General features: G+C 38.9%; 1 non-coding gene across 1 annotated transcript; it reads right to left on the reverse strand.

Moving 5' to 3' along the window:
• Positions 1-7861: 7861 nt before the first annotated feature.
• On the reverse strand, positions 7862-8028 carry LOC122471091. The gene has a single exon (XR_006294109.1). It is a non-coding gene; the product is annotated as a U1 spliceosomal RNA (small nuclear RNA).
• Positions 8029-9451: the final 1423 nt, after the last annotated feature.

Genomic DNA, 9451 nt, shown 5'->3' on the forward strand with positions numbered 1-9451 from the left:
GTGCTCAAGACTAATAAAAACAGCCCCAGGCAATACACTAAATAAGGAAAGATAATACTCAAGGCTTACTTTGCTTTTCTGAGGTTCAGGCCAGCTTCTCCTCTCCCCGAGGCTAGTTTTACCCTCAAAGTAACATGGGACCGCTTTTCCAGAGAAAATACACTTTAGTGACTTAATATACTTTCTTTCTAGGGAAGGTTCTATGATTGCGTGTGTATCATAACTTCTGCTCCACTGTTTTAGGAATATTTAAAAAGTAGCTTCTAATGACTTTGTTAAGCGACAATAAATCAGGGGTATAAAAGAGAATGCACAGTATGCTTCCGAACTACACCTCCCTCCCTCCCCACACGTACCAATATGCACATACCAATATGCATGTGTTTATTCTTGTGTACTTTTCTGTAGACAAACCCAGAAAGGACACGCAGCAAATTTCAGCAGTGGTTATCTTTAAGGATTTTAATGTTTATCATGCATTTCCCCCTTTGCATTCGGCACCTTTTTTATGTTTTTATAATCAGAAAAAGAAATACTTCTTATACACGGCTCTGTCAGTAGGGAACGGGGGTGGGGATAACCCAAAACTGCAATTATGCTTGCTTTTCAGACGCAAGATCTAGGAGTAGAGGGGGGTGGGGGGGTGGATCTTCACTAGAAGGCATTAGAGAAGAAGGTGTGGCTAGCTGGGCTAGCTTCTGTGACAAATCTTGAAGCAGCTCTTCAGGTGTAATAAAGAAAGCAGCAACTGAGGGATGTAAGATATGAACTGTTTGGGAGTAAGCGTGGCTTGGCTTGGAACCACAGAAGCTGGGTGAGTTAGAAAATCTTTGCTCTAAGAGTTCTAGTTTTCTCATCTTCCAGGGAATTTGACATTCACGGGAGGTGGTGGACGCTTGAATGCTACACAGACCTTATCAGACCTGCCATTCAGCTCGAAGGATTCAAAAGAGTGAGAGAAACTGAGCTAAAAGTCTTGGGATGAAAGTCTTGGGACGGGGAGTAGGAGGGGTCGGGACAGCACCCATGGCCAGAAGTCACTGGCACAACCAAGTGCCCACCGCAGAGGAAGGGAAAGCACCGATGATGACTCTTGCAGATTGAGATATGGGCAACCAGTGTTGGCTCTCTTTTCGCTTCAGTTCAGTCTCCTTTTCAATCCAGGAATCGCTTGTGTGCTTCTTCTCCCAGGATAGCCATCCGCCTTTCATTTGAACGTTTCTGTGATGGTCATTCACTAGGGTTTGATCTAGCCGGTTTTTTTGTTAGCTGGCCCTTGGTTGGATGCTATCACTCTTGTGGAAGTTCTGCTCACTGGTTTTTAATTCCCCATAAGTTCTCACCTACATGACAAGCCTTTATGCACTTGTAGGTGACTTTGTGGTCCATCCAACCCTTTATCTCCTCTTCCTCCTGCCTCACTTGTGACTACTGTTAAGGCGGTCAAGGCTAGTCTTTTCCAGTCTTCCTTGCAGTTATGAGTGTCCTTTGATACGGCCCTTGCCAATGAGATACACGTAGAAGTTTATGCTATCTGGAAACCACAGGGAAACACCTCAATATGAAGGTATTGACCATGCAAGCCTTGACTACTAAGCCAGTACAGACAACTGCCTACATCGGACTTCTTGATATAACAAAAGAAAGTCAACTTTTGTTTGCTTAAATCACTATATTGAGGTTTTCTGTTACTTGCAGGCAAATGCAATGGTGACAGATGGACTTTGACATTTCATAACCCAACATTATCTTTCGTACTTTGGAAACTACTGAATCCTGCCGCTTTTCACTGACAGTGCCCGGTGCTTTTCTGGTTTTGTGAAAACATGCCCTTTTCTTCACGCCTGAAGCCTCTTCCCTCCTGAACAGAGTCTACTCATCCTTCACATCTTCCTTTAAGGCAGATCCCAGCCAGAAATACCTTCTTATTTCTTATACTGAACTCCCCAGTGGCCTGCTGAAGTGCTTCTCTTATTCTTCTCCTTTTTCCATCCTGCCATTAAGTGCTGATATTTGTATATTTATCTTGCCCTTATTCATTCCCCTGATAAGGCTGGAGCTGTTTCAAGTCTGATTTTACAACTTTCCCTGTACTCTCCTGTCTTTTATGATACAGTCTGGCTAATAGAAAGTGCGATTGGCTTTATTTCAATTCAGCAGCTATTTATCATCTCCTTTCCTTTTCAATAGCTTAAATATTGGTTAAAGTTTATGCTGGCATCTTAAGAGTTCAGTTTTTCGGAAAAAACATGAACTGACTTCAGTGAATGCCTCTGGGATGTCATGTCCTGAAGAAAGGCCAACTACCTATTATTGGCTTACTCAAATGCCACTATTTAGTGGTTGTAGTTAGAAAAATAGACATTAGTATCTGGAGTTCTAACAAAGCTTTAGAGGAAATGCTTTGTTGATGAGATCATATTGATCAATGCTCCAGAGCTATTTGAAGTTTAGAACATAAAGCATGGAGAGGAATACCTATCAGGCTCATGGGATTTTAGGTACTGTGCTCTTTTGGGCAAGGGCCCTTCACTTAGGCTGATACCTCCCCAGCTTACGTGGGAGCCTGTGGCTTGAACACAGGAACAGGGGCTAATGGCTCCTATATTTTTCTGAGAAAGGGATTAAGGGGATTTGAGAGATTTGGTTGGGGGCCGTTTAATTATGTTAGTTGTTGTTTTCAAAGGGAAATGCATCTCATTTATTACAAAGCTATAGTGAAGTTCTGAGAAAGGGCTAGATGTTCTGATTTATTTATTTACTTTTCCTTATTAATTTCTTTGGTTATGTTGAGAACACTTCACATGAGAGTTACCCTCTAAAGTTTTTTTTCCACAAAATCTGAAGGCAACGGTACTATATTGCTGACTATATATAGATACAATGTTGTACAGCACATCTCTTGAATTTATTCCCTTTGCATAACTGAAACGTTGTGCCCATTTATTAGCAACTCCCCCTTTCTTCAACCCCAGCCCCTGCCAATCACCATTCCACTCTCTGATGCTATGGATTTGACTATTTTGGATACCACGTGTAAGTGGAGTCCTGCACTATTTGTGTTTCTGTGACAGTCTTATGTCACTTACAATGTCGTTTAGTTTGAAATTACAACATTTTATAGGGAATTGAATTTTTTTTGGTGTGTGTGTGTTTACTTTTGAGAGAGACTGAGACAGACAGACAGAGCATGAGCAGGGTAGGGGCAAAGAGGGACTGGGACAAAGGATCCAAAGCAGGCTCCAGGCTCTGAGCTGTCAGCACAGAACCCAACGCAGGGCTTGAAACTACAAACCGTGAGATCATGACCTGAGCCAAAGTCGGATGCTTAACTGACTGAGCCACGAGGCACCCCGAAAATTGAAATTTTTGTTTGTGTTTAAGGTAGAATTTAAGAGCCTCTCACCTCAATGGTATTTTACTTTCTTTTATATTTGTGCATGTTTTTTTCTTTCTTTTAAATTTTTCCTTTTTCTCTTCCTTCCTTCCTTCCTTTTTGTTTTTTTAACCCCATGCCCTTTTTCGATAAATGGTGAACAGGTAGAACCCTCTCACTTATGAAGTTCCTAATTTGTGAAGGCACTATGCTGGGTGTCTTACAAACATCATTTCATTGAATTTTCACGGGGACAATATGACTTTATCCCATTTTCTCCAATTACATACGAAGAAATTGAAATTAGATAACCTACCATATAACACAGCTAGTGAATGGGAAAGCCAGCATCTGAAAACAGATCTTTTTTCTCTCTCCTTTTTATTTTATTTTTATTTATTTATTTATTTATTTTTTTAGAAAGAGAAGAATTATTTTTTTTTAATTTTTTTTTCAATGTTTATTTATTTTTGGGACAGAGAGAGACAGAGCATGAACGGGGGAGGGGCAGAGAGAGAGGGAGACACAGAATCGGAAACAGGCTCCAGGCTCCGAGCCATCAGCCCAGAGCCCGACGCGGGGCTCGAACTCACGGACCGCGAGATCGTGACCTGGCTGAAGTCGGACGCTTAACCGACTGCGCCACCCAGGTGCCCCCCTCTCTCTCCTTTTTAAAACCCATGATCTTTTTTTCTTCTGAGAAAGAAGAAAACCAGGTAACCCTGGTTACCAGGGTGAGAAATTTGCACGTCTTTTCTTTCACATGTGCGTTTTCATAATATCTCTTCTTACTTGACATTTTGCTCTGAGCAGCACTTTAGTGAGTATCTAAATTTAGACTAAATACTTGGTTGTACAAGGAATTTTACATCTGTATTTGAAAAGTGTTAATTAATTTGATTCTATTCTTCTGGGAACTACATAGACAATTTCAAGGGCACGTCTTCAATATCATCAGAATTTAATTAAACTGATTACTCCTTAATTCAAGCTATTTTTATCAAGCCATTATAATTAGTATTGAGAAAAAAGGAAGTGTTGCTGAAGAGAAGCAGGGGTAGATGGGAAATAAGCAAATTGATACCAGTATGAGGGGAAAGGCTATCTGCTGAGTTTGGGTAAGTGTTCACTAAAGTTTGAATATTAAGGCTGAGCTCATTAGAAAACCAGCGAATACATTTTACAGTGGGATTTCCTGTGTAGCTTGAGGGCAGAAAGCTCCCTGATACACCCTATTGTTAAATACTTCTTTGTAACATTTTAAACCCGAACTAATAGAATCTTCTAGTGTTTTATTCCCCCAAATGAAAGCTTCACCAAAGGAAACATACAGATGGCAAATAAGCGTATGAAAAGATGCTCCACATCATATGTCATCAGGGGAATGCAAACTGAGATGATGAGATAGCACCACACACCCACTAGAATGGTCAAATCTGGAACACCGACGCCACCAAATGCTGGAGAGAATGTGAGGCAACAGGAAGTCTCATCCATGGCTGGTGCAAATGCAAAATGTTACAGTCACTTTGGAAGATGGTTTGGCTATTTCTCACAAAATTAAAGGCACTCTTACCATATGACCCGACAATTGTGCCCCTTGGTATTTTCCCAAAGAGTTGAAAACTTACGTCCCCACAAAAAATATGCACATGGATGCTTACAGCGGCTTCATCATAGTTGACAAAACTTGGAAGCAACCAAGATGTCCTCCGGCAGGTGAATGATGAAGAAACTGGGGTCCATCCAGACAGTGGATTATTTACAGTGTGGAAGAGAATTGAGCCATCAAGCCATGAAAAGACATTTTGGAGGTTGAAATGCATCTTACTAAGTGAAAGAAGCCAATCTGAAAAGGCTACATCCTGTATGATTCCAACTATGTGACATTCCAGGAAAGGCAAAAACGTGGAGACAGTAAAAAGATAAGTGGTTGCCAGAGGTTAGAAGGGAGGGAGAGGTGAGTCGGTGGAGCACAGAGGATATTTAGGGCAGTGCAACTACTCTGTGTGATACTGTAATGATGGACACGGGCCAGTATAAATTTGTTCGCATAGAGGGAATCAAGTACTTTCATAAAATATACAACACAACAAGTGAACCATGATGTGGACTGCGGACTTTGGATGATGGAGATTTGTCAATGTAGGTTTATCAGTTGTATCAGATGCGCCGCTCTGATGGGGGATGTTGATAATGGGGGATTATTCATGTGTGGAGGTAAGCGGTCTGTGGGAAATGTCTGCCCCCTGTGCTTAATTTTGTCGTGCACCCAAAACCACTCTAAGAAACAAAGTCTATTAAAAAAAGTTACTGGTATGGGTACAGAATGTGTTATTCTAAAAAATTAAAGAAATATAATACACGAAAACATGGGATGCCTGGGTGGTTCAGTCAGTTAAGCATCCGACTCTTAATTCCAGCTCAGGTCATGATCTCGCAGTTCAGTTTGTGAGATCAATCCCTGCTTCAGGCTCCACACTGATGGCGCTTGTGCTCTCTTTCTCTCTCTTTCAAAAAAAAAAAAAAAAAAAGAAAAGAATACACAAGAACATGAAACCCAAACAATACAGAACTTTAATTTGCTACCTAATTATTTTGAAAGTGCTTTAAATTAACCTGTGTGGGAATTAACAAATGTAGAAGTGGTTTCATGGATTATTTTATCGTTGCCAAAGATACTGACAACTGCTATTTTCAAATTTGACCTATTTATACCTGTGTGAGCATGACATATGAATAGATCATGATCCATAAAAATACAATTGTGTCATCTTTATTGGTATCAGGTGCTGGTTTTTTTTTCCAATTCTCTAATCAGATGTATAAACACAACCTATCTGAGTCAGTGGGGAAGTGTTAACATGGAAATATCACCACGTGGCTTCATGGTTTATGTATCTTTAATATCTGTAATTTAGGACAGTAATGAATACAGATGAGATTGTTGCTTTGGCCTGGAAGTATTCATCTGGTACAAATAGCCCCTGGAACTGCATCAGCATAAAATTAAAGCCTCAGACTTCAGAGTCTTGACCGATAGAAGCATAATCATTGAGAGTTTAGAATACAGATTATCTGGTTTACTTTTCAAATATTTTGTAAGTATCAACTAATGTAGAAAAAGGAATTTGAATAGTAAGCTTGTGAAAAAATGCTTTTTACTATTTTGTAAAATGCGGGCAGTATGTTCATGGGATTTGAAGAGATGGTAACCTGAAAAAACAGGTGAACAATGCAAGGGTTTACCTGACAGTACATAAATAAATAGGAAAAAAAATCTAACTGTCCCAGAGGCTAACAAGTCTTTCAGAGTCCTGTAGTACCAAGCATTTATAGGTAAACCACAAGTTTCTAAATAAAATGGTTATTACACACACACACACACACACACACACACACACAAATACATATTTTACATGTATGCATATGATATCTGTATTTCTAATCACTTGATGTTTTAAACTCCCGACATATCTTATCTCTATCTTTGGTATGTATATATAAAATGTATGCACATATTATATATTATATTATATATATATATACATGTTATATATATATATACACATGTTATATAATTATATAATAATATATACATGTTATATAATTATATACATGTTATACTATACTAATAAGTTTTACAACATATACAAGCATAGATTTTAAAAAGTATAAGATAAAAATAAAAACCCTAATATTTAACTGCTTTTTTAATTCATTTATGGTGTAACATCATTTTTCTACCACTAAAATTTTATTAATGGTGTTCCAGTGACTTGCTTTTTAAATGATTTGTTCCCAGGGATAACCTCAGACTACCATGGGCTATTAGCTGAAGGCAGAATATAGACTCAGTGTGAGGCTTGTCATTCATTAGTTATGATGGATGCAAATTTATATTTTAAGCAGTCTTCTGGATAATTTCAGTGTCGAGATCTTTTCTGATCTCATTAGATCATTATTATTATTTTCATTCTCAAATGGAAGTAACAGAGGTATTGTTTTAGTTGTAAGAAGATTCCGTTCTGACATTTTGTTGTTCTCATATACTAAATTATAAATATTATAGGTCACCTATGGTTTCCGGTAGGTATATTTTAAAGCTACGTTTCCATATTGTGAGTGTTATTTGAATTAAAATAATTGAAATATATTCTATAAAAACATTTAACTGGAAGCCTACCTTGTAATGCTCTGATGAGTATTATTACCTTCAGTGCCTCCTTTTGTAGTCACTGTCCTTAGATTTCTCTGTTCTTGATGTTTGACTATATGATATGGTAATCCATATAGTAAATGTTTCTTTCCTTCTTTCTGGGTTTTGTTGTTGTTGTTTAGAGAAGCATTTTTTAGTAAGGTTGATATATTGTGGTGCTGCACTCATAAAAGACATCAGAGTTCTGTATACTCTCTTAAAAAGTAACAGGCAGGAGTTAGAACGAAAGAGTGGGAGCACCATGTCTGTTTTTAGGTACTAACCGTCAGAGGAGAGCATGAACGCAGTTCCCCCATTACCACAAATTAAGCAGTCAAGTTTCCCACATTTGGAGAAATTGCAGGGGCCAGCACATCCAGAATGCAAAGGATAAGCCTCATCCTGGTGAAACTACCTTTGAGATCAAGTAAATGTTACATTCTTTCTTAATTTTACATAAGTACACTAACAACTAGTTTTCCCTGCACCCCTGAGGATCATCTTGGCAAATCTTGCTGTGAACATGCCTGCTGCCATTTTGGAGGCCCCTGGTATATACATAATGGCAGAAAAAGATGGCTATTTGGGCTGCCTTTGTGCAAATAGCATCTTTAATATATAATTTTTTTTCTACATAGAAGCACACTTAAACATTTGTGACCTAGAGAATCTCATCTACAATAAGCATAGTACATTGAACACATAGACTGAGCAGTGCTCAGATGAATAGCTCCATAGTAATACAGAGGAGGGCAAGACAAGAAGGTAATGATGACTCAGCTGGTTTCACAGTTGTACACTCTGCACGTTTCCATTGTGTGGCATTCTACCACTCTGTCCTGTTCAATTCCGCTTTCTTTTTGGATTTCCTAAATATCTATCTCCAGCTCTGTCCTTATTGGATTCCAGAGGCACATTAAATCTTGCAGTTTAAAGGTACCTAGAATATATATAATCTAACTCCTTTAAAAAAAATTTTTTTTTAATGTTCGTTTATTTTTAAGAGAGAGAGAGAGCGAGCATGAGTGGGGGAGGGGCATAGAGAGAGAGAGGGAGATACGGAACCCAAGGCAGGCTCCGGGCTTTGTGCTGACAGCTCAGAGCCTGACCAGGGGCTCGAGCCCACGAACTATGAGATTATGACCTGAGCCGAAGTCAGACGCTCAATCGACTGAGCCACCCAGATGCCCCTATATAATCTAACTCCTATTCAAAGCATAAATCCTCTCCACAAATGTCTTAGAGATGGAAGTCCAGGTTCTGGGTTTTCACTTGCGGCATAGGCTGCCTATTTCTACCATAAATCGGGTGTAATGGCTCCCATAATGGCTCCTAATCTTTTTAAGGTCAAATATTCACAGATCTCCAGCTGTAATAAACATGACAAAGAATTGTCAATACCCTGCTGAATTCCTTCTCAAATCCTATGGTCTGCTTTGCCAGTCTTTTTTTAAAATTTGAAATACATGTGAAGTAAACATGAAACAACAACTAAAAATACTCTATGTGTTTTGGTGCAGCATAGTGATTCTGGTAGACCCTTTGATTTCATCCTTGTGCCGTTATTAATGCAGATTAGAAGTACAATCACTTTTTGCAGAGGATAGAGTATGATGATTGTAATAATGTATTAGTCCACCCAATAGGCCTACCGTCCCTATTTTAAGAACTTCTGTAAGCATTTCTGCTAATAGGCATCCCTCATCATGTATTTGAGCATCTGACCTTTGGAAAGAATGAAATCTTTGGGGCGTTTTCGTTCGTGTTTCTAACCATCACTCTGTCAGTGTGTTTTCTTGCAGATAGAGACCATAAATTATCCATCATTTCATTTGCCGAGATAGGCGATGTAAATTTTGCATATTAGCTGTTTAATT

Source organism: Prionailurus bengalensis, chromosome D3, assembly GCF_016509475.1.
Source record: "Prionailurus bengalensis isolate Pbe53 chromosome D3, Fcat_Pben_1.1_paternal_pri, whole genome shotgun sequence".
NCBI lineage: Eukaryota > Metazoa > Chordata > Mammalia > Carnivora > Felidae > Prionailurus > Prionailurus bengalensis.